This window comes from Mytilus edulis, chromosome 3 (genome assembly GCF_963676685.1).
Source record: "Mytilus edulis chromosome 3, xbMytEdul2.2, whole genome shotgun sequence".
NCBI classification, from domain to species: Eukaryota; Metazoa; Mollusca; class Bivalvia; order Mytilida; family Mytilidae; genus Mytilus; species Mytilus edulis.
The window spans coordinates 43,477,540-43,505,217 of NC_092346.1; the positions used below are offsets into that span (position 1 = coordinate 43,477,540).

The 27,678-nt window shown below is 32.0% G+C and overlaps 1 long non-coding RNA gene across 3 annotated transcripts; it reads left to right on the forward strand.

Moving 5' to 3' along the window:
- The first annotated feature begins 24,141 nt into the window (after positions 1-24,141).
- LOC139514262 (uncharacterized) lies at positions 24,142-27,254 on the forward strand. Of its 3 annotated transcripts, none has more exons than XR_011662587.1 (3): positions 24,142-24,238; positions 24,666-25,387; positions 26,175-27,254. It is a non-coding gene; the product is annotated as an uncharacterized lncRNA (long non-coding RNA). The 3 variants fall into 3 exon arrangements; XR_011662588.1 differs by having other exon boundaries at positions 24,175-24,248; XR_011662589.1 differs by having other exon boundaries at positions 24,183-24,252.
- Positions 27,255-27,678: the final 424 nt, after the last annotated feature.

Here is a 27,678-nt window from a genome sequence, read left to right on the forward strand (position 1 = left end):
GGGTTGCATATTAGATAATGGCTGGATTTCAAGACCATTCAACGTTGAGCGCGGAATCCGTCAAGGGTGTCCCGCGAGTTCTATAATTTTCGTCATTGCTGTTGAAATTTTAGCTAGTTAACATACACTATAACAATATATCATTTTACCAGACCACGGTTTGCGGAAGTAGTCAAGAAGACAATATTATGTTTTTCAGGGGTTGACAGGATACACGTGATCGTTGTTAGTTTCAACTTCAATATTATTATGCAAGCAGATGTAATAAACAATGATTTCATACATTATTTTTTTTTATTTACACTCTATATAGGGCTTTATTTATGATCTTATTCCAGATTGCACAATTCTTATTCTACATATTTCACCTTTATCAAAATTAGGAAATCTGTTTGGTCGTCCCATTTTGTTGTAGGGATGTTTAGATTAAGTGTCGAGTTATGTATATTATTTTGTGTTGTCTGCGAGAAACAAATCATTTTTCTGATCTAGTAACTAAAGCCAAAACCAATATAGATAATGTTAACATATATATTTTATTGAACTGTGTAAATTAATCGGAATGCGAATGACAACATGCACCTACAATTCTTTTGTGTGTTTCCCGTTTCGGTAACACATGACATTTGCGCGGGAACTTCTTACATAAACATCGTTTTTGGATTATTGAAACATGTGATTTTTGGAGGTAATGTGATATTATTATTATTCAATAGTACATAATTTTACGTCAGGTTTGTACACATTAAGTTTTTGGTTAGTGGCGGATCTAGGGGAGGGGGGATTCCGGAGGTTGAACCTCCCTTTTTTGTTGACGATCAATTCATTTGGATAGGGATATCAGTTGGAACTGACCTTTTATCCTGGGTTAGGATCCCCTTTTAAAAATGGCTGGATCTGTCTCAGCTAGTCAAGTCAGAACCGAAACACATCAGTGGCAGATCTAGCCATTTTGAAAGGGGGGTCCAACCATGTCCCCATTCAAATGCATTGATCACCCCACAAAAGGGGCGATTCCAACGGGGAACCCTCTTGCTGAATCCGCCACTGCACACTACTCGGACCTATGTTATTTAGTGAGTGATGCGAAAAAACTCAATTTACATTAGGTCCCCCCTTTTTGAAAAATTACTAAATCCGCCTCTGCTTATCCTGGGTGAGGCCCCCTTTTAAAAAAATGGTTGGATCTGTCTCAGTTACTCTAATCTAAACTGAAACACATCAGGGGCGGATCCAGCCATTTTGTGAAAAGGGGGGGGTCCAACCATGTGCCCATTCAAATGCATTGATCGCCCAAGAAAAGGGGTGGTTCCAACTGAAAACCCTCCCCTGGATCAGCCACTGCACATTACTTGGACCTATGTTAGTTCGTTACATGTAATTACTTAAGTGATGCGAAAACAACTCAATTTACTAATAAACTTCCTTATTAAAGAAACTTATATAAAAGTAAACATGTTCATTATATTTTGCTGTGTGAAATTGCTTATGCGGGAAAGACCCATTACAACTCGACCATAGAGGAGACAACAGCTGAAGGCCACCAATGGGTCTTCAATGCAGCGAGAAGCTCCCACACCCGGAGGCGTCACAACAAACCCGTTCTAGAAATAATTTGTGAATGAAATTGGTAAATACAGTTATTCTTGATCTTCATACAATTTAAGGGCATTTCCAAATAGTCCTAAATATAATGCTTTATGCATAACACTGAAAAATCATCGTTTTTCCTCTAGCATAGTTTGTACGTGCAGTATAGGTGTATTTTAAAGGCACAACAGTGAAGCCGCCGTATAATACTTCAATCGAACCGATTTACTTTTTGAAGTTTAATTACTATAGTAACTATATATAGAAATATTAATTTTCGCAAACCATTTAGGTCACGGAAATTCCAAAATATGGCATCAGTAAGGATAGTTGTACAAATAATGTGAACCCCATCCAATTCATCTTTAACTAAAAGTATTCATCATTTTCTATTTTATATGTACTAACAATATTCCATTTTTCTATAATTTGGATTAAAATGTGCAAAAATCTGAGTTAGAATAGGTCGAATGCCCCAAATAAACATTCCCTGATTGGTTGAAGCACTGTGGTGCCGATGTAAAGCATAGCAAGCCTCGATATAAAGCACACGCTTCACAGGAATAATTAAGGAGAGTTTTACAACTAATGTGAATACACAGACTCTCAATCCAATTTATGTATTGCTAAAAATAATCAAGTTTTCATCATTTTCTGTTTGAATTCTGCTAACAACATTCTATTTTTTCTATAATTCCATTTGAAATATGTGAAACCCCGCAATGAAAATAGGTGGCCTCAATGATGTAAACGCAACCCAAAAAATTTCCGTTAATATGTTAACATCTTCAACTTCGACCCTGGGTTCAAAGGGTTAATAAACCGATTCACAAATAGAGATATCCTTTCGCTCAAGTGAAGTATACAGGCAACTTCGTTAACAGAAATATATACACACTTTATTAGTAATATATTGTCATACTTCTGCATATCCAGGTTTTTTTGTATGCTGAACTTCAGTCAAATTCAATTCTATACAAACTTTATTACGTAAAGCAATAGGAGTAAGAATATTTTTTGCGCCAATTTAACCGTGACCAGCATCATCGTCAGTATCAAAATTGTTTATTGTAATCATTGTGAAATTTCACTGACATAGGGTTTATTAATATAGAGTAATTTTGGTAATTATGGCTTATTTATGTTAAAGTTCTCCAGATGTGCTTCTCTAGACATCTTTGACGGTCAGTTTAATCCCATTTATCTCAATATTATCCCCGATGACAGAAATGTCAACCCGACCTATTCGTGTCAAAAGTGAAAATCTAATCTTTTTGATGAACTAATTTCTTCTAAAACTGTACATGCATTATTTCTGTATTATTTGATAACCAATCACATTTGCGTTGCATGATAATGGGTACTGTTTGAGCGAACTGTCTAGTGTACTGCAAGATCGATGCAAATTGTGACGTCAGTGAGTGATCACGTGACATTATTATTTGTAAACAAACCAGCTCCTCATGATCATGTAACACGTGTCTCAGTCTGAACTATACATTCAAAGTGCAATCAATCTTTCAATCGCTATTTTATGATATTTTTGTGTCTGTTTTTTGGTTTGCATATCAGTAGTCGAAGTAAACTCAAGGTTATATTTAAAATTATTTGTCTCTTTTCGTCTGTAGTACATGCGTTTGAGGTCCGGTTTAATTTGTACGCATGAAATCTCTAGTCTAAAAAAATCTAGTGATAGAACCTTGACCAGATAAGCAACTGTCTAGGGCCAAGTAAGGAAGGTGAAAAAAAACAGTATTGGTACTATTACGCAGAACCATAAACAGATGCATAGACAGACCCAGGCGGTGGCAGTGGCCGATCCAGAACTTTTCATAAGGTGGGACCCGCTCCAGTCATGCTTCAGTGATTCCCTATAAAATCAACAAAATTTTTCTAACGAAAAGGGGGGGAGGGGTCTGCCCCCTAGATCCTCCTATTGGTGGGAAAAATTTAGTTGATTATATAGGAAATCATCAAAGCTTGACAGGAGTGGGCAGCCCTTTGGAAAGTCAGAGGCCACCCCTATATGAAAAGTGCTGAATTGCCACTGAGATTTGCAGGTTTTCTTTGTAAAGATATCTTAAAATATCAACAACTCTGACTGAGTACACAATTTGATTCATTTTAGCTCATTAGCTAGGCTCACTGGTTAAAAATATTCATTGCGGCTCACTGGCAAATATCTTACGATACTCATGTGTAGAAAAACTGATAATCTATACATGTGTGTGAGGAGTAGTTAGCTTAAATATAGCTAAATATGGAAAATTTGAAAATGACTTGGGGAATGAAGATGTAGTAAAGACCGAATATCAGTTTTAGTCTTATATATGTAGTACTTTAAAATTTTAGTCTTACATGTATATATGTGTACAAATATATCACTGTTTCAGTGGCAATGGTAAATAGACACTGAAAAGTCTTGGATAACATTTTATAGTTTTGAATGTTTCTTCATCAGTTGACTTAAATTAGGTGGAGCCAGGAGGTGTGTTCTTATTTCCAACAGAGGAGCGCTCAACCTATATCAATTTGTGCATGAAGCAAATTGATAGTTGCTAGATACTGAATGATTATACCACAAGAAAGTTTTAACCTGTGCATACTTAAAATACGATAATAAAAAAAAAACATGTCTTTTTCAGGACTTCTGATCCAACCATGTAGTATGGCATTTTATTGAGATATGGTTTTGGTCAAATGATGTTCATGAAGAACCTGCAGTACAAAGTATATCACTGGATTTAGCTCTTTGTCTAAGTGTATTATTAAAGTACTTTGCTTGAGCTCAGTTCATTGTTATGCAATTCATTCTTTGTGAAATAAAGATTTGACAGACAACTCTCATGTACAAGGATTTGTCAAAGTAGTATCACCTCTTTCTTCAATGTAAGTAATAGGGAGATAAAAAGCATATATCGATTTGAACCAAACATTATATGTCCTTTGACCAAATTTTATAAAAAGAACAAATTTACCCGACAATGCTACTCCCGCTACTAGCAATATGATGCTAGGTTGTTTTAATACATCTGTACTGCCTACTGATGACTTGGTCCTGAGTGTAAATGGTCATTTGATTATGTTTAAAAAAAATTATAAGGCCTATCTGGCCTAATTGATTTCTAAAACTATGTTTCATTGTACATGTTCAACATTTTTCATTCATTGTTTATTTCTAATAAATTTGTGTGAATTAACATTGTAACAGTAAATGTTAATTACTACACTTTCATACCACAACAAATACTGTATTTGTGGTACATGTATCACTTATATGTGTATCTATATAACAAACAAAAATGAAAAGAGAATAATTTTGCAATACCTTTTGAATACTATAACTTTTTAGATATTTAGACATATTAAGACTAATTAAGTAGATGTTGATAATATCCACTTGACAGGCTTGAAATTCTATTAGATTACTTTTGGAGCAGTTTTGAGTCTTTGAAGCATGCTCAAAAAAGTTCTTTTGGTGAAATCATTTTCATATTTGTCAATTTTTTTTTTTGCTTCGACCAGCTTTGGAGGAAATATTATCAAAGAATTGATAAAAATCAGCACAGAAGTTTACTTCCTATCTCATCTAGCCCCTAGCATCTTGTCAGGCATAGTCATTACTAAAAACCAATAAATGTATTCTAATCTGAGGAACAATTCGACCTTTTAACAATTTTTTTTACTAATGATACTGACAATCCTCCACAAAGTAATATAAATAGAACCATACAAATAGTAAGCAAATACATATAAAAAAAGATGTGGTATGATTGCCAATGAGATAATTCTCAACAAGAGACCAAAATGACACAGAAATTAACAACTACAGGTCACCGTAAGGCCATCAACAATGAGCAAAGCCAATTCCGCATAATCATCTATAAAAGGCCCTGAAATGATAATGTAAAACAATTTAAACGGGAAGGCTAACAGCCTTATTTATGTACAAAAAAATAAATGAAAACGAATATGTAACACATAAACAAACGACAACCACTGAATTACAGGCTCCTTATATCATGTTCTCAAATCTAGATATCATCTCCCATTTAGAAAAAAAAAACACATGAAAATATGAACCTAGAAAAATGTATTATGTGTTGCTCTCCTAGCTACAAAATGTATCCAAAATCAAAGATGTGGAACATATTCTATCATAATCATTTGGTAACTAATGCAATTAATGTCTCTTCCATGCCCGTCTTGAACATAAAAACTAAATAATAAATAAACAACACTCCTAATGCTCAGATTGTTTGTCATCGTGCAACACAACTAATAACACCAAATAGGAAAAACATAGAACTCCTTTTGTCATAAGACACTGTCAAACATCCAACCATACTATCCTCACTCATATGTGTCCACACTTGTAGATTAAGACAAAATAAAATTTTTAAAGGTTTTCAAATTAAACTAGATTATAAAACCCATACCTTAAAATTAAGCCAGCTTGCAGACGACACCACTTTATTTTAAATTCAAAACAAGAAGTGTCATTAACTTTGAATATTATAGAAATTTTTGGATCACTTTCAGGCCTAAAACTTAACCGAAATAAAACAGAAGGAATATGGCTCGGCAATTTGAAGTCCTGCAAAGATAAAGTTGAAAACATTAATTTTACACAAAAACCTATAAAAGTTTTGGGAATATACTTTGGACTTAATAAAAATGAGTGTAAAAAAATAAACTTGAAACGACAATACGAAAAATCTGAAAAAATAATTAAAGATTGGAATAAAAGAAATTTAACTATGTTAGGTAAGATAACTCGTATTAAATCATTAATCTTACCGAATATTACTTATGCTGCATCTGTAAACGAAATTGATAACGAATACCTAGCAAAATTTTAAAAATTAATATATAGTTTTATATGGAATAATAAATCAGAAAAAGTTATAACGGATATAATAAGTAAAAATTACCATGCTGGCGGGCTTAAAATGATAAACATAGATAAATATCTAGAAGCGATAAATATTGGTTGGGTAAAAAAACTCATCGATAACGAAGATCTATCACCCAATTGGAAAGCCCTACCAAAATTTTATTTTGATAAATTTGGACAAGAATTCCTTATATTTAAAATGAATTTCAACAATATTAATTTGATCTATAAACTGAAAGAACTAATTCCACAATTATATTTAAGAATAATCATATCATGGATAAATTCAAAATCTGAAAAAGAATCAGATCATCTATCATATAAACAAATTAGGCAGCAGCTTATATGGGGCAATAAAAATATCAAATTTAACGGTACATGTCTCATATTCAAAAACTGAATAAATAGTAAAATTCTGTTTTTATATGACATTATTGATAATAAAGGAAAATTTAATCAAAACATGATCTTAAATAAACTTTCCTGTCATGCTAACTGGTTTTCGGAATATTCTAAATTAATGAAAGCATTACCAAAACAGTGGTTACAAGAGCTAACTAAAGAAGAATCAATAAAAACAAAAGTTGCTATTGACTCCGAATATAAATTTAAAGATAAAAAAAGGAAAAATGGTATCACTTAAAAACATTTCTTTTAAAGACATTTACATCTCCCTCTTAAATAGATATTATGAAAAACCATTCAAAAATTCAAGGATTTAAAAAATGGGACAACATATTTATCTTGGAAAACAACACGATTAAAAGACAACAAATGCTAAATTATATCTTTTATTATTTACAAGATAATAAATTCAAAATGTTAAGATGGAAATTTCTGCACTACATTTTACCAACCAAACACTTACTTTTCTCTTGGAAAATAACTAAAACTCCGCTATGTAATATTTGTGATGTCATCGAAGATTATGAGCACTACTTTTTAACATGCAAATTTCTGAAATCCTTTTGGGATCAAATAAAACCATTACTTGATAAACTTAAAATAGAACATCATATCATATCAATTAGATCACTTTTGTACGGATACAAATTAAACCATACAAGTTATTACAGTATTAATGATTTTATAACAATTATTCTTAACACAACCAAAAGACAGTCTACAAAAACAACATAGAAAGCTGAAAACTGACCGACACTAGCCCTATGAAACACCGGAGTGATCATGGGTGCTCTGGAAGGATACGCAGATCCTGCTCGACATGAGGCACCCATCGTGTTCAACTGTTTATTGCATTTATTGAAAATTGTTGTAATCAAAGTGTGATTATGAATTAGGGATATGACAGTTGTTATCCGTTCGTTTGATGCCAATCAGCCAACATTATTTACCGGATTTGTTATCACATAAGCAACACGACGGGTGCCACATGTGGAGCAGGATCTGCTTACCCTTCCGGAGCACATGAGAACACCCCTAGTTTTTTGTGGGTTTCGTGTTGCTTATTCTTTATTTTCTATGTTGTGTCATGGGTACTATTGTTTGTCTGTTTGTCGTTTTTCATTTGTAGCATGACGTTGTCAGGTTTTTTTTCGATTTATGTCCCTCTGGTATCTTTCGTCACTCTTTTACATTTCTCATGCAACACTTATACATTCTCAGTTTTTTTTTTATATATATTCAAATGAAAAAAAAAAACGTAGAAAGTTGTCTACGTTTTCATAAATAGAAAGCTACCTACATTAAAGAAAGTTAGACTGTGGTACAAGTGAGAGGTTTAGCGCTATAAAACCAGGTTAAATCCAACATTTTCTACATTTGAAAGTGCTTGTACCAAGCCATGAATATGACAGTTGTTATCTATTTGTTTGATGTGTTTTGTCATTTGATTTTGCAATGAATTATGATTACTTATAGCAAATCAGGGACTTTCCGTTTTGAATTTTCCTCGGAATTCAGTTTTTTTCTGATTTGACTTTTTAGAAATTGCTTGACCAAAAATACGCTACCAAAGTTCTGCGGGCAGCAAAGTGGTCTGGTTTCTAGAGAAAAAAGTAAAACCTATTTTAAGAAATTATACATTTCACAACACCTGACAGCTTGTTACATGCAGTATGCATTAATGTAATCATATAGACATTATGTTAAAGCTAGGTTTTAAAAAATAGAAAGTTAAAGACTTTACTTTGCAATCATTTAAATTAAACAATGTATAATTTATGAATATATTTTAAATGTCCTCATGAAACGCTACATAATTGTGAATCAGGAAGTTAAGTTAAATCGGAATTTCCCTTTTGTTTTTGAATTTCGAAAAGATGTGCACTTGGTTCTGTTCGATGGGAACAGGTAAGCTTCTTGGAGTGAAGAAAAAAGAGTACATAAACATTACATTTTATAATGAGTTCGTATTGAGTTTTGTAAAAATTCTACAAAATTAATGTTTGAGAGATATATACACAACAAAAACATATATACCATTCTCGTAAAGTTAAAGTATGTTTCGTTTCTTAATGTATGTAATGATCAGTGTAAAACAATTCGCCGTTTCAGAATCTATTGCATCCTGTGTAATATTTTCAAAAATGTACACCAAAACGTCGTGATTCATTAAAGATGTCATCAACAATGGAAATTCGACCAATAACGTTACGTTATTTTCATTTTGGGGTACGAACAATGAAATGACCCATGGCTCTTTAGAATCTGAAAAAGCCTATTACAAAATTCTTTTTTACATAAATCATGATGAGAATACATAACGATTCTTGAAAAGTACAACTAGACTTCCTGTTTGGGCTTCATTAAAAATAGATTTTATGTTCATTGATCTTTTATAGGGTGTTAGTATTTTAAAGTTGGATGTGAAATGATATAAAAAGAATAGTATGATGGAATAATAATTCAAATATGGATCTATCGTTAGTGCCAGCAATTTGTATAGCCATTTTGACTTTGATTGTTATTGTCGCGCTGGTGCTGCTTTGTTTGTTCACACAACACAAATATTCAGTAATTTTTATCAGCATTATTTTAGTTGACTATGCATTTGAATTACTCCGTGTTTTATATTTTGTGAAAATTTACGGGAAAATAACAAATTTTTCCTTGTATTTTCTTCCTGTAAAAAGCATGCCTACAATTTCGATGATTTGTTCTGTATTACTCGGCACAATAGTTTTGACCACTTTCCCATTTAAACAATCTTCTTTAACAGCCGCTTGTTTGATATATGGTTTATTATCGATGTCATTAATCACAGTTTGGAACAATTTTTTGGGAACATCCTTGATAATGGAAAAATATTCCTACTATGACTTCGATGACTCACGACTAAACACAGCTTTATACTGTTACGAAAAATTGGATCCATGGACAAGTGGTTACTTTCTGGAATATTTGCTTTTAAGTATTCCTTCCTTAGCATTACTGTACGACAAACTATACAAAACGTCATCCTTTTCTGGTAAGTAATCATTTGTACGAACTTAATTGTACATGACCTCTAGGACAAAACTTATGTTGCAATAAAAGGTCGAAGTTGTGTTTGCAGTTTGTTAGCTCTAAGGAAATAGGCAAAATAAGGAAGAAAAAGGTACTACCTTAAATTATTTAGTATAATAAACGTATAAACATGGAATAATACAATTTCAATCTACTTCTATCGTAAAGCTCTACATTGCCATGCTTGTGAAATTATTTGACGACAATACTTCCCGACTTATTTTTAGATATTGATGAGCTACTAATATGTTGTTTTATGCAAATATATCTTTTAAATGAATTGGTGAGTAGGAGAATTGGAGCCATAACCAATCAACTTATTAACTTTTAAAATGACGATATTTACTTATCTACCTCTTTCTTTAACTTGTCAATAAAAGATTAAGAATCGGCTACTGGACGTTAAAAAACAACACTAAGATAATTTGTTTAACCGTAGTAATATATGAAAGCCAAAAATCGTAAAATTATCGTGAAAGTGGTACTCGGATTTTTATTTTAAAGAATAAAAAAGCTTTTATCTCAGTTTGATAGCAAAATTATATACTATTTTATGTATCTATAAGCATAGTCTATTTAATATCTTGTTTTCTATTTCAGAATTTTGGTATCCGCCTTTTAAGGAAACATGTCCTATCTGTCGTTTCAACATTGTATTTTGCAATCATACATTGGTGCTGGCCCTCCTTATGTTTTGGTGCGTCAGACCGACTTTTTTCTTTTTTGTTGCATTTGGATCCTCTTTTCGTGCGTCTATTTATATTGACTTAATTATCATGATATCATCAATGTCATGTTTTATTCTAGTTTTGGTAAACATTCTCTGGTTTTACACTGATTCCTTAAATATATGATACAATGTACAATTTACAATAAATAAGTACAAAAAATGGCAACTTCCGGTTTACAAAAGGTCATTTCAAGTATATATCTTCAAGGTCATATGACTTGCAACTTAGTCCCATAGGTTTATAATGCATAAATTAAAAGTTAAAGCAAATGTCAAAATCTAAAACGTCAAATCAAGCTTTGACCTTGACCCCAATTTGAAGGTCAAGACTAGGCCTCTGCTATATATTGTTATTGAGGTATATTACCACATGACTAATATTAGATATAAAAGGCGGAAAACTCCCAATGAATTTCTACATACCCTTGAACACATTTTTGTAGATATCTTATAAGATTTCTGAATATAAGTGATAACAAGCCAAAGTAAAAATTTGAACATGACTTTGACCTTTGACCTTAACCTTATTTTCATTTTTTTTGGACCAAGGACCTCAAATCAAAAGAACCTATGCCTCTGTTACTTGTGGTTTTCCAGTTACAAATACATTTCACTTATATCAAATACAAAAGGGGAAATAACTCTCATATGAAATCTCTATACGGCTTCGGTCAAAACTAAACGAAACATTCTTAGGTGATAACGGGCAATTTGGAAAAATAAATGTGTCGGTTTCTTATACGATTGCAAAGTTTTAGAAATAACAAAAAGAAGTGTTCGGGGAGATAACTCTTACATGCAAAAGTATTCGGTTATACAATGTTAGCTACAAAAGCGTACAAACTGTACGATATCATATTTCCAAATATCTAAGCGACATCTTGCAAAACAATAAAACAGTGAAGGAAAAAAAATTGACCGAAGAAAAAAATTAGTAATCAGAAGAAAAGCAATAGGTCTTTCCACGGAAAACTGGAACAACTTATAAAAGATTACACAATTCACCATTTTCCAGAATAAGAATTAGACTTTCAAAGCGGTTGTGTTTGCACTGGTGACAAAGCAGCCAATAATGTCGTCAATACTAAACGTATTTCCTTAAGAATGAATTTTTTAATTCATCTACATTCAAGTCATATAGTAAACAAACATGTCATAACTATATCACAGCTTAAGGCCTCATTAGAAGGTCCCTTAATTGTATTGGTTACATGAACTACACAAAAAGTAGTAAAATATTATTAGTAACATAGTGTGCTAGTGACCTAATACGGTATATATGGGGTGAGTAAATTCCATATGGGATGAGAGCGAAGCCCGAATCCCCATATGGAATTTACTGATCCCTTATATACCGTATTACGTCACTAGCACACTATGTAACGAAATTATCTTACCGACTATTTTAACGTGTAAAATTTAGACTAGTGACCTATCAAAATGAGCAAGTCTTTAATACAGTTAGTATTAACATGATTTAGAAACTTCTTCCTTTGATCCTACAAAAACAGATGCCAACAATGACAACTTGTTAAATTTAAAGGTGTTTTATGAATTTATTTCACTTTTATCATCACTTTCTTCGTCTGTCGAAACCTTTAAGATTTTTTCTCAGTACTATTTCGTTTTTCTAAAGGAACGTAACACTACTACTGACCGTGAATGAAATAAGCCCCGCCTCCTTATTACCTTATATGGAATATAAGGGGATGTAACTCCACTACTAGCCGTGTATGAAATAAGCCCCGTCTCCCAACTAACCTAATATTAGATAAACACTGTTTCCACGAGGACGCTTTTTAACCAATCATATTCCTAGAAATGTATAGGAGGTAAGATAATGTTTTATCTCGGCCTTTAGTAAATGTTCTACAACTAATATTTCAGTGCTTTTAGCTACTTCCTTAACAACTATCAAAGAACAACTATCATACACTTTTGTAATGAAATATATGAAAATAGTGGAGTTATGGAGTGTAAAAAATGTTTTGACTGTAGTAGATAAATTACGTGCGTATGCTGGTCCTTTTTATTCTTATGACTTTTCAACTCTCTACCCTACACCTCAACACAAACGAAAGTTTTCCTATCTAATTCAATGGCCGTTTGGTAAATCTAAATGCAAATATATTTAGTGCTGCAACTCATTTAAATAACATTGAGAAAGGAAATGGGGAATGTGTTAAAGCGACAACAACCCAACCATAGAGCAGACAACAGCCGAAGGCCATGTATACTAGTACAGTGATAACGGACGTCATACTAAACTCCGAATTATACACAAGAAACTAAAATCAAAAATCATACAAGACTAACAAAGGCCAGATGCTCCTGACTTGGGACAGGGGCAAAATTGCAGCGGGGTTAAAAGTGTTTATGAGATCTCAACCCTCCCCCTATACATCTAGCCAATGTAGAAAAGTAAACGCATAACAATACGCACATTAAAATTCAGTTCAAAAGAAGTCCGAGTCCGATGTCAGAAGATGTAACAAAAGAAAATAAATAAAATGACAATAATACACAAATAACAACAGACTACTAGCAGTTAACTGAAATGCCAGCTCCAAGTCTTCTCTAATGGGAAAGGTAAATATGCTAGATATGCTAGATATGATGTTCGATGGCCGTGCTGGCAAAAAAAACAAAGATGGCTGAGCTAGCTAGAAATTTAAACATAGAGGTATTATATAACTGTCAAGCAAATTTTACTATTTTTCCATTGTTGCCTTTTATCCAGAAAAGATAAAGAGAAACTATAAGTTGCAAAAATGATTAAGATCTACGAATAAGTATGCATTGCTGAAATTGTCAGTTGGCTCGTTATAAAAGTGATAGAAATCTTACGACAATTTCTACTATTTCTTTTTGCATTTTAAGGTTAAATATTAAAATAACAAAACAATTTCAACACAGAAAGGTAGAAATTTTAAGACGCAAAAATGATCAACAAGACAAGATCTACATTGACGACCATATTGCAAAAGTTTCCACTACTCTTTATTTTATTGCTTACACGTTAATGACCATTTACACTTTTTTTAAATTTTGAATTAGAATAGATAACTGTAAACTTGAAATAACGAAAATGATCGGCCTAGCAAGTCTGCAAGCAAGTAAAATTTTGCTAATAGTTAGAGACTGCCACCCTTCAAAGAAGGGATTGCCCTTAAAAGAGCATTTTTTGTTTTACCATCTTTTGTGTTTTGATCAAAAACTAAAGGAGAAACTAAACAGACAAAATAATCAGCAATACAATATCAACATCAACAAATTTTGTCATGAATTCTATCTGTTTTTTTTTTGGAATATTTGAGACAGTCCATTGTTGATTGTGTACATAGACCTATGTGACGACACATGCTCTTCAGAGCCTGTAGTTTGTTGGCGTCTTTGAGATGAATGTTTGTTTGATTTTTTTTTTTGTCAGTTGTCTTGAATTTCTGTGATGTCCCCTAACAGTTTTGGCTGTTTGGGTTGCTCACCTAATTTTATCAATATAACGAAGCTATTAACAACTGCCATTTAAATGGGAGGTAATGCTAGCTATAAATCCACCATTGTCTTTGGAGAATGTATGTTCCAAGTCAGGATTATGGAAATAGTTTTTCATTTGTACCGTTGGTTGATAGCATTTGATTGTGTCATTTGTTATGGCCTCATCATCTCTTGCTCCCCTGGCCAATAGGCTAATTGATCTTTTCTCATCACTTGGCAAACATCATCCGTCGGTGTCGTCCATCGTTGTCCATTGATACAAATATTCTATCCTATGATACTACATGGCTAAATTTAACCGATCAACATTGATGTATCTTGTTTTAAATATGTGTCTGGTGACCCCGCCTGTCAACCATGATGGCCGACATGACTTAGCATAAAACATTGGGGACTATACTTTGTCCGTCTATGTCAAAACTTTGTTATACGACTCATTGACCTTAATTGACAAATTTATCATATAATATTGTTTTTGCCAATATCTCGAAAATTTTATAGAAGGAGATAACCTTTAGAATGCAACAACGATTAGCAAGAAAAGATCTACATATAAGTAATCATGATCAAAATTTTCAGATGACTCCTTATTACAGTTATAGCCCTTTGAAGACGACTTTTACCATCTTCACGACATTGACTTATATCTTTATATTGTCATTAGATGTATCGAATCTTCAAAAATCAAAAATAATCAGCAAAACCAGATCTACAAATATGACAACATGATATACATATTAATTCGATTCCTTGAAGTTGTCTTTAAGTTAATATATTTTCAAAATTGTTTAATTCGTTGCCTATTATCTTGAAAAATGTAATAGATAGAAATTTGCCAGTCAAGGTCGTTAAAAGCTTCCATTTTGTTGTGTTTTTTTTTATATCAGGATCATTTACAAATATGTGAATATGATTGACATTGTCAGTTAACTCGTTGTTATAAATGAATATGCGTAATACAGGTTATTCTCTTTTAGTGATGACTTTTTACTATAAAGAATCAAAGTTTCAGGTAATCTACATAGGTTCTTTCGAGTATAGTTTGAAGTTTGCTTTTAGCTCAGTATTTTTTATCGGAGTTCGATATTTTTATTTACTTTTGATGTAATACTTTTTGTCAGTTAGTTGAAAGCAGTACACGAAAATAAAACTTTTAAATTAGTGCGTCCGAAGAGCCTTTCTAAACTCTCCTTTACCAAAAACGCCCAATATCAAACATAATCAAGGATGTACTGAAAAGTAGAAACTTTACGCGAGGGAAAGAAATGATACTGATTTAATTTTTCAAAAGCAAAAATAAAAAAAACATATAGCGTCATTTCAGCGCCGATATCATATGACACTTTGGCGCCTGAATATTAAATTACCTGGTTGTTTGAAAATTTAACAACCACACAAAGCGAGAGCAGTTACATAAGCAAATGCGAAAGACAACAAAAGGACATGTAATCTTATTAGTCGAAAACAAGCTTTAAAAAAACGAACAACGACGAAATGACAAAAAAAGAATACACAAACATAACGGTCTGATCGATACGTACCCCGGGATTGAATTTAGGTGCTTCAGAAGTGTAAACATATCCTGGTCTAATTGTGGCGTTCAAGGTGGCAGTATAGTACTTATTTTCGGGGACTTAAGTTGCTTTTGTGTGTACCCTTCTTCTGTTAATGATATCTGAACACTGCGATTGGACAATAAAAATAAAAATAAATGCAGAACCCACTGAATATATTTTCCCAAAGCTGAGGAATTAATTGGATGAAATAATTTTACGAACAGATGATTTTTTTTTCTCAACTTTTTTTAATTTGAATTAACTGCATGAGAAAAGACCTTAAAGCCCTAGTAGCCTCAGTTTTATAACAGTAGCAGAGAAAGTAAACAGTCATCCTACATCTGAATATTCTCTTGAAAGTACTTCACTTAACTGTGTATGAATGTTCTTGTTTAGTGTTGTTAAAATTCTAAAAAAAAAAGGCGAATATCATCACTATTGGCCAATAATTGGAACAATATTCGTCGTATAGGTTTAAACTACTAGAAAGTAAAGGATTTCAGTTTGCAATCATTTAAATCGAATGGTGATTTATATAGATAAGATGACCTCAACAAATCTTCAGTAAATGTTAAACAGGAAGTTAAGTGAAATCGAAATTTTGCCTTTGTACGAAAAGGTGTGCACTTGGTCCTGTTCAATGGAATCAGGTAAGCTTCTGTGAATTAGTTCAAGAAAGTACATAACATAACATGCGATAAAGAGCCCGTATTTGGTTTTGTAAAATTTCTGTACATTAAATGTAAGCAGTTTTCTTGTGAAATATATACCCATTAGTGGCCTTCAGTTGTTGTCTGATCTATGGTCGTGTTGTTTTCTCTATGACATATTCCCCATTTCCATTTCAATTTTATTTTTACACAAAATATATGAAAGAGTAAAATAACAAGACTGAAAACCATCAAGGAAAATTCAAAACAGAAAGTTACTTAACAAAAAGTAGTATCAAAAGCTCAAAATCATTAAACGAATGCAAAATAATTGTCCTATTTCTGACTTGGTACAGGCATTTCATTCTATAGAAAAAATTGGGGATTTTACCTAGACCATTTTCGTAAAATACAAATACGTAATATTACTAAATATATGTAAAACAAATAATAATTTCGATTACTAGTATACGATAATCATCACGAAAAAGGCTACAACACTTAATTAAATTAAAACTATATGACAAACAACACATACCGATTTTTAAAAAGTACAATTACACTTCCTGTTTGGGCTTCAATACAAATTAAATCGATTCCCATTGATCTTTTACAGGGTATCCAGATTTTGCATTGATAAGAAGAATGATTTAAAACTAGTAGTTTGATAGAATATTAATTCAAATATGGATGTATCGTTAGTGCCAGTAATTCTTATTATTACTTTGACTTTGATTGTTTCTGTTGCGCTAGTGCCGCTATGTTTATCGGCACAACACAAATATTCAGTAACTTTTATCAGCATTATAGTTGTTGAATATATATTTGAACTGCTTCGTGTTTTATATTTTGTTAAACTTTACTGGAATAAAACAAATGTTTTCCTGTTCTATTTCCCTCTCAGAAGTATGCCTTCAGTTTCATTGACCTGTTCCGTACTACTCGGCACAATTATATTGTCGTCCGTTCCATTAAAAAAATTGTTAGTAAAAGTAGTCTGTTTCGTCTACGTCTATTTATCGCTAATATCAATTATTATATGGAACTATTTCTTGTCAACATGCTCGATTGTTGAACATCCTGAGCAAACCAAATACGTTAAATGTGATTCATACCTGAAAGATTTGAACCTCATGGATTACTATCAATGCCTCAACGATGGAACAATTAGTAGAACCAGACCTAAAACATCTTTCTATTGCTTTGAGCATCAGGAACCTTTGACTAGCGGTTATTTTCTGGAATATTTGCTATTTTTTGTCCCGTCTTTTGTAGTACTATACCAGACAGTATACAAAACGTCATCATTTTCTGGTTAGTATTATTTTTAGTTTGTAAGATATTAAAGTGTGCAATGACAATAATATATTTTTGCAATTTTCCAAAGTGGTCAAATAAAAAGAAATATAATTATATTGAGTATTTTCGACCTCGTAATGATTAAGTCATTATGAAAATTTTTTTCCGAGTGATATTCTGTGTACACATTTTGGCGATAATGATTTGATTACGTGCGATAAAATGTGTCCAGGTCGATTTTAAAATAAAAATAGTAATGGTTATGAATAAACTTTTTCGAATTTCATTTCTATTATTTATCACAATTAGCTATTTGTTGAAATCACATTGTAATCATGCATTAAATATCTGCTACTTGACGTTAGGCAAAGAACAATCAATTGAACTTTGTTTAATAGATATAAAAAATAATACATCGATGGAACCTTCAACAGTGTGTGCTAGCTCATCCTTGAGAAAAATGTACAATTATTACATCATTAAAACATCATCAAGATACCACTGGCAGTAAGCTTATAATTATGTGACTGACAAAATTTATAAAAAATTTAAAGATTAGTAGAACAATGATAAAGTACTTAAACATATTCTCATTTTGTATGTTGTTTTCCATTTCAGAACTGAAGAATTCTCCATCAAAGGAAACATGTTCCATCTGCCATTTCAACACTTCACTTTATAACCATACAATGTCGCGCGCCCTCTTTATAATGTGGTGCGTTAGACCGACTTTTTATTTATTTATTGTATCCGGATTTTATCGTGCTTCATCTATTTATATTGACTCATTTATCATGATATCATCAGCGACATTTTTTATTCTGGTTTTGATTGACATTCTAAAGTTCTATCTTCTTCAAAAAATAGACTGTATCGTTGGTAATAAAAGTGAATATAACGGCGTCATTAAAAACTGTGGACAACAAAAAGAGAATTCCATAGATTTTGTGTAAATTTAATGCTTAGAAAACATTATAAGCTTGATGGATCCTTAATATGATTGTGAGCAAAATGAATGTTTAGAAAAAAATAACTTTCGCATGTTTCTGATGTTATAAGCAAGAGCAAAACGCTTTCGTTGTCATAATTGCTGCATAATAAGCAATTTCGATTATTAAAAATTGTATTATTTGTAAAACCAATTAACAAAAAACATTTTAACTGGCCTTTTGCATAGTATACATAACACATATACTACAAGTATATTGGGTACAATATCATTTTTTGTTGTTAAAATTTGACATATATTAAAATTGAACTATCTTATTGAATATTAATTTGATTTATTTCTGGACTTCAGCTTAGTATGACAGGGAAACGATAATCTTTAATATGTATCACAATTCACTGAATAATTAAATGGTCATGGCAGTTTTATATACCCTCGTTTGAAAACCTTTCACAAAACTAAATACTTGTATGCGGTATATATATTTCGAAGTGTCGTCTTAATTTCAACACATGCTATAATACTAATGTGGTCAAACTTGGTGTTTTGCCTAGACAAGAGATGCATTTTCAAAGTTCACAGTAGATAAATTCCTCGTAGATATCTATAATACTAAAATAACGGGGTTCAATGTGTCAGCCGTCATGGGGTAAAAACGACAAATCAAAGAATTCAACTTTATATATAGCTAATATAGGACAATGGTGTAGATTAAAAATTACACTACTCCAGACCCTTTTGTTGTCCACATAATAAATATTGCCAATAATTAACAAGTTCCGGGTCGAATCCGATAACGATACCAATAGTATATTCACCTGTTACCTATTACCTTATCTGTAAGTTCCGCAACTGACGGGCGCACCACCATACGGTGTATTTAGGATTTTGCTATATACACGGATCATAACCACACTACTAAATTCAATCATTGTCACATTGTTCCCTATTGTAGTATTTTAATCAGTATGACTTTCTAAGATGACAATACAAAAATACTAAAAATCTGGACTTAAATTAAGGCGTATAGGTACAGTTTTCAATTTGTTAGCCGGCATGACGTCAAAGAATTCAACTTTATTTATAACTAATATAGGACAATGCTGTTGATTGAAAAATATTCCATTCAAGGTCCTTTTGTTTTCCAAAAAACATATTTTACCGATAATTGATTAGTTCCAGGTCGACGGGTCCAAACAGAAAGATTTTGAAAGCAGAAAAAACTGTTAATCTTATAAACGGCATGACTTTATCAGATGACAATACCAATACTATAATAAGGCTTACGTATAGTTATATACTTTAAGTCAGTCACGGATCCGCGATATCACGGGTGTGTTCTACTGAGGATGAAAATTATACTTATACGCCAGACGGATGTCTCGTCTACAAAAGACTCAATATCAAAGAAGACAAAAACGCTAAACAAAGTACAAAGTTAAAGAGCATTATAGATACAAAATTATGAAACGATGACTATACACTTGATATTCACGTCAACAACGAAGTGCTGAATACTGGGCTGGTGATACCCTCGGGGACGAAAGGTCCACCAGCACATATCATATTTGGCCAACGGTTTATGTACTCCTTCGTCAATCTTTTTTTCTCGTTCAAATACCCTATGCTTATTGTTTATTGTCGCTCAAATGTGCTTAAATTCGATACTACAATGTCCTATACTTTGGCGCTCAAACGTCTCTTTTATTGCTAAATTTCGCTTAAAAGTCAACTACCGGTATCATATACCTTTGTATACTACAAGAAGTAAAAATCCGGTAATGTATACTTTTCTTTTCAAATAGTGCAAGAAGATCATTGACCTACTATATTTTAAAGCGAGCTCTATCATGAATTGTTTGGATCCCTTCTCGATCTTAATAAGGCTGTAAAGTACGAGTAATTTCAGAGAGCTAAAATATACCTTTTGGAAAAAATAAATTAAATCTAGCATTGAAAAAAATCAAACAGACATCAAAGGTTAACGTGACAATTAATGAATTATAGCTGTCAAAAATATGTAAACATGTATCACGGACATATAAAACAGCTGTCTTAACTAAAGTCTTGACAACAAAAACTGCCAAAATGGGTAATCACCATTTTTGAAGAACATTAGATTCTCTACCTGCTTTAGTTGCATGGTTATTATCGTCGTTCAAATTTAATACTAGTTTACATAATTATATTAATTGTCTGAGAATTCAATAACATAAATCCCCGGGTAGATTTATCATAACATTCGGTACACAACTGAGAATAAATTGAAAATGCAAAAAAACTTCATAATAAGTCTTATTGTTTGGACTAAAGCGCAAGGCAACACTAGTGTTACTAGACATCCTTACTTTTCTTATTCTTCCAGTTTTAATTTGTATTCTCGTTTTCATGTTTGTGCTTTTCTCAACCAAGCTTCAAGTATTGGTCAAGCCATGACATTTTGATGTACGGACCTTTCTAATGTGTTTGTCAACAGCGTCACTATATGTTCTACCTATTTGTGAAATAAACGTACTTTAAATCGAAGGATTTAGTTACCCTGAAAACATATAAAACCATTACCTGTTCATTCATTATGCAATCTGGTTTTTCAGTTTGATAACAGAGAAAAATCCGGAGTGATCTCAGATGCTATATTTGGAAGGGCAAAGAACGTCTTGTCCTTTATTATCGAAAGATACCAAGAACCTGTTCATAATTATTCCGTATCAACTTCACAAACAATATATACAATAGTCTTAAAGTATATATTAAAGGTTCTGACTTTGTTAATAATCTTCAATACGCGATATAATATTTTTTATATTTGTCTTTGTGAATATGACTTTTACTGTTTAGTCTATTTTTGGTAATATTCATTTGACGGGGCTCGTCCTGTCAATGTGTAATTGTGCTTTGTTAAATTTTTGCATACTTGTCTTTCATTTTTGCTAATGTGCTTTGTTTATATGTCTTTTTGTGTTTCTTTGTTTACATATTTGTTTGTTTTTATAGGGATTAACAGGAACATCTGGAACACCGAAGTGCAACCAAAATAGACACCAACACACATTGAAACGAACTATTTGATAACAACTGCCATATTCCTGACTTGGTACATGACATTTTAAGAATAAATGGTTGATTGAACCTATTGTAATAGCTAGTGAAACCACTCGCTTTATGACAATGTTAAAAAATATCGTTAAAAAACTGCGTGACAGAAAACAGCATACAAGAACATCCATAACAGAGAAACGCACCAATAAATAATATAATAGGCGAAACTTGCTTACCACAGAACAACAACGACTATATTTCATCAACGGCAGCACCAAAAGGATTTAAAAAACAGTGACGCGCTTACGTAACTAAAATCTAATCATGAACTTTAAACAAGTATTTTCACAATGTTGACTGCTGAACCTCTATTTTTGAAATTGTTACCTATATTGTCGGTTTCTTTTGTTTACACATTGCTGTCAATATAATTGAATGTTATGCGACTGTCATGCAAGTGAGAGGTTTAGCGAGCTGTATGGTATAAAACCATGTTGAATACTGTGGAGTTTATTTATTTTCGTAGGTACCAAATTTCGTGGATTCGCAAATTTGTGGATACTAAAATTCGTTGTTTTGACAAATTCTGCATACATTCCTTTAGAATATCTGTATTTCGTTGATCGTTTTAGTTCGTGGTTCCCATGTTCCAACGAAATACACCATTGTCTGCATAAGAAAATGTCCGTACCAAGTTAGGACTATGACAGTTGTTGTCCACTAGTTTGATGTGTTTGAGCTTTGTGATTTTGCCATTTGATTAGGGACTTTCCGTTTTGAATTTAACTCATAATTCAGTTATTCTGTTATTTAACTTTCAACTTAAAATCGTTGGTAATGTCTTTACATTCTAGGTGATATTGCAGTAAGCAAAGTGTGTGCAATTCATTTTTTTTGTTGTTGTTTGATAAATCGCAAAACAAACCTGTAGCACAAATAGCAGCATATTAAAGAAACTGTAGTTTTGTCAAATTAATCAGCCAATCAGCCAATTACTCCCATGAAGAATGATGTTACATTGTGTTTCATTGATACAATGTTTTATCTAAATTATTATACGACAACATGTTAATTTAACAACACAATTCAGGTATCGTTATCTTTCTTATAAGCAGACGGCTATATGTTTTAAAGAAAGTAGTAATCTCCCATACACAAACGATAATTAGGTCGTCGACACTGTAGAGGAACAAATAAATCCTTTTACGATAATATGTAATATGAGCAACACGACGGGTGCCATATGTGACGCAGGATCAGCTTACCCTTCCGGAGCACCTTAGATCACCCCTATATTTTGCTGGGGTTCGTGTTGCTTATTCTTTAGTTTTCTATGCTGTGTCATGTGTACTATTGTTTGTCTGTTTGCCTTTTTCATTTATAGCCATGGCGTTGTCAGTTTATTTCCGATTTATGAGTTTGACGGTCCATCTGGTATATTTCGTTCCTCTTTCAGATTACAAACTACCCCGAGTAGAAAAGTGTTATGGTTTCCAGGACAAACTGGGCAATAACTTATAGGAGAATGGATGCATTTCGTCACTTTTAACTACTGTTGAGTATGACTGCATATTGTCGTGAGCTTAACTCATCAAAATACCGGACGTACAATTTTTTTACACCAGACGCGCGTTTCATCTACAAAAACTCACTTTATAAAACAATAAATAACAAATTGAACCCAAGTTAACAAAAAGATTTTGCCAAATACAGCTGAGGTAATCTTTCATAGGATAGAAAATTTGTAGTATTTCGAACAATTCAAAGTTTCGAAAACAATTTATTCAGAGATATGACCATATCAAAGTAATTTATGTCAACACAGAATTCCTTAATACCGATCCGATGACACCTGCAAGAGGAGACCTCTACCTGCAGTGACATCGACCCAGTGGTTTGTAATAAACTCAGCAAGGATACCAGTCTTATTAGTTTGTACGCGCGTTCCGTCTACAAAAGACTCATCTATGATGCTTGAGTAAACAAAATAAAGTACGAGATTTAAGCCTTTATTCCTTTAGGTTTTGGCATATACAAGTAAGGTCGTCTATTTCTTGGGTAAAAAATCCTTAGTATTTCCTTTCGTTGACAGTCAATTTACTAATATGACCATATCAAAAATTATTAAAAGATTTCCTGAATAAGGGCTGGTGGAACTCTCGGGAGGAAATATCCACTGTAGTTGCATCGACCATGTGGTTGTAAATAAACTCACCAAAGATACCAGGCTAAATAATTTGTACGCAGGACGCGCGTTTCGTCTACAGAAAGACTCTTCGGTGAATGTCGGAAAAAATAGAAAGCCGAATTAAGTATGAAGTTGAAAAGCATTGAAGACCCAAAATTCCAGGGTTTTTTAATCAGATATGTTACACCATTTTGTTAAAGTTTTGTTGAAAAAATTGGAAAATAATTCAATTTGCAACCATTTAAATCGAATGAGTTATGTACATAGAAATTCCCCTTGAAACGCTTCGGTAAATTGTAAGCAGGAAGTTAAGTTAAATCAGAATTTCCCTTTTGCATATAAAGGTGTGCATTGGATCTGTACGAAAGAAAAAGGTAAGCTTCTGTGAGTATGTAAAATATATTATATAGCATAACATCTTATCAAGAGACTGTATTTTTTTTTTATATATTCTTCAAAAAGTGAAATCACAAAAATACTGAACTCCGAGGAAGTACTGTTAGCAGATTAATACTGTTAGTTTTTTTCTTGGGAAATATATATACCCATATATATATAACATAAGTAGACTATTCTCGTAAAATTCAACTTTGTATGAATTAATTCCTATCAATACATTTGTGAAACAAATATTGCTCGATTATAAAATAATCATGAGGAAAAAGCAAAAACACAAAAATACTCTAAGTTAACTTGAAAACTATATGATAAACAACATCTAATATTTCTTAATAAGTACACTAACACTTCCTGATTGGGATGCAATGTAAATGTTTTTTTATTTCCATTTATCTTTTACAGGATATATAGATTTTGAAGTGTGACGTAAAATGATATAAAACTAATAGTTTGATCTTATCTGTCATATTAATTCGAATATGGATGTATCGTTAGTGCCAGAACATTTTGTTATAATTTTGACTTTGATTGTTATTTTCTGCTGGTGCTGCTATGTTTTTCGGCACAACACAAATATTCAGTAACTTTTATCAGCATTATAGTTGTTGAATATATATTTGAAGTGTTTCGTGTTTTATATTTTATTAAACTATACTGGAATAGAACAACTGAGCTCTTGTTTGATCTTCCTATCAGAAGTATGCCAGCAGTTTCGATGATTTGTTCCGTACTACTTGGCACAATTGTATTAACATCAGTTCCATCTAAAAAGTCGTTAGTAAAAGTCGTCTGCTTGATCTACGTCTTTTTAGCGCTTATACTAATTATTATATGGAACAATTTCTTGTCAACATGCTTGATTGTTGAACATCCTGAGCAAACCAAACACATTTTCTGTGATTCATTCCTGAAAGATTCGAACTTGATGGATTACTACCAATGCATCAACGATGAGTCAATAAGTAAGCTACAGGTCTTTAACAAACCCAGGCCTAATACGTCTTTTTATTGCTTTGAGAATCGGGCACTTTGGACCAGCAGTTACTATCTGGAGTATTTGTTATTATGCGTCCCGTCTTTTGCAGTACTGTACAACATAGTATACAAAACGGCATCATTTTCTGGTTAGTATAATTTTGAGTTTGTAAGAAATTAAAATGTGCATGACAATAACATTTGCCTTACCAATCATCGTTGAGAAAAGTAGCGACACAATATGTACATTTTATAACCTTTCAATAAAATGCAAAACAAGACAAAAAGTAGCACTTTTCGCAATTTTCAAATGTGCTCGGATAAAAAAAAAAGAAAACATATATATTTTATAAATTGTACTGAGCATTTTCAGCGCCGTAATGACTAAGTAACAAGAAAACTGTTCACAAGTGATATTTTGTGTACATGTTTCGGCTATCTTCAAAATAAATGTAGTAGTTTTGAAATACTTTTTTTAATTTCATCTATTCTATTATTTGTCACCACCAGCTTTATATAAAAATCACGTTATGAAATGGCATCAAATATTAGCTAATGAACGTAAAACAAACAATCAATTGAACTATTCTAAATAGAAAGAAATTAAAACCTGAATGAAGTATAATTTTTAAAAAAATAATTTTTCGAAAACCTAGCCGTATTTGGCACAACTTTTTTTGGAATTTTGGATCCTCTATGCTCTACAACTTTGTACTTGTTTGGTTTTATAAATATTTTGACATGAGCGTCACTGATGAGTCTTATGTAGACGAAACGCGCGTCTGGCGTACTAAATTATAATCCTGGTATCTATGATAACTATTCCAATGCTTATAATTATGTGAATTCTAAAATTTATAAATATTAGTAAAATTTTATAGAATAATCATCAAGTATGTAAACATACCCTCATTTATATCGTGTTTTCCATTTCAGAACTGAAGAATTCTTCATCAAAGGAAACATGTTCCATCTGCTGTTTCAACATATCTCTTTACAACCATACAATGCCTCGCGCCCTCTTTATAATTTGGTGCGTTAGACCGACTTTGTTTTTATTCATTGCATCCGGATTTTATCGTGCTACGTCGATTTATATTGACTCATTTATCATGATATCATCAGCGACATTTTTTATCCTGGTTTTGTTTGACATTCTTAATTTCTATTTTTTTCAAAAAATGTACTGCATTGTTTGCAATAAAAGTGACTATAACGGCGTCATAACAAACTGTGGACAACAAAAAGAGAGTTGCATAGATTGTGAGCAAATTGAATGCTTAGAATAATGAACGAGCTTCATGAATGCTTACAATTGTGAAGCGCAAAATGAATGCTTAAAAAAAATATATAACTCTTGCATGTTTTATTTCTTATAAGCAAGAAAGTATTGCTGTCGTTTGGCATGGTTGGTGCAAAAATCTTAATATTTTGTCACAATTTTGAGTATTATAGAAATATATGTTTAAGTTTTGTATTCCTGTATCCATCAAAAATGTGGATATTTTCATACCAAATTATATTGTTTTCTTATTGACCCAGTATAAATTGAATGAGTAATGTCAGAAAATGAATTTTATGAAGTTTTCTTTTCAATGGATATATTTAATCATTTTTTATTAGTAGTAATTAGATCCTATTATGTTAGAAAAGGAATCTAAACAATTCAGGATAGAGCTTCTTTATACAATCATCATATTGTATCATTTCAAAAACAAATTAATCAAAAAAACATCATTAATAACAAAAAAATTGGTTACTTCCTTGACAAACTAAAAATTCATTTTCAATTTAAATAAAAAAGTTTAAAAACGAATTTTGTCACCATAACATTTGATAAATTATGTTTACATATAATGGTAGCCTTATGAAAAATTAATTGAATTTTGTGATCGAATTGACTAGTTTAAGCAACATTGTATCTTGAACTGAGGTAAGTGAATCATAACGTTGAAAATGGTATAATATCAATCTTTTGTTATTCATATTTGACATGTATAAAATTTTAACTGTTTATTTATTACTAATCTGTTTTATTTCTGGACGTCCGTATAGTGTGACATATTTTAGATAGTATTCAATTTGTATAATGAAATATACATGGCCGTTGTATATACCTCTTTTGATAACAATTTATAAAATTGATACACGAATGCATATTTTTAAACGCGTCACGTAATTTCCACATAAACACATGGTATAATGAGTAAATTATTGTAGTAAAACTGGGTGTTTTTTTAACCTAAACAATAGAGAAATTTCGAAATTTACAGACGATAAATGAATCATAGATACCAGGAATAAAATCGTGTACGCCAGACGCGCGTTTCGTCTACAAAAGACGCATGAGTGCCGCTCGAATCAAAGAAGTTAAAAAAAAAAGCCAAATAAAGTACAAAGATGAAGAGCATTGTGAACCCAAAATTCAGAAAGATTTTGT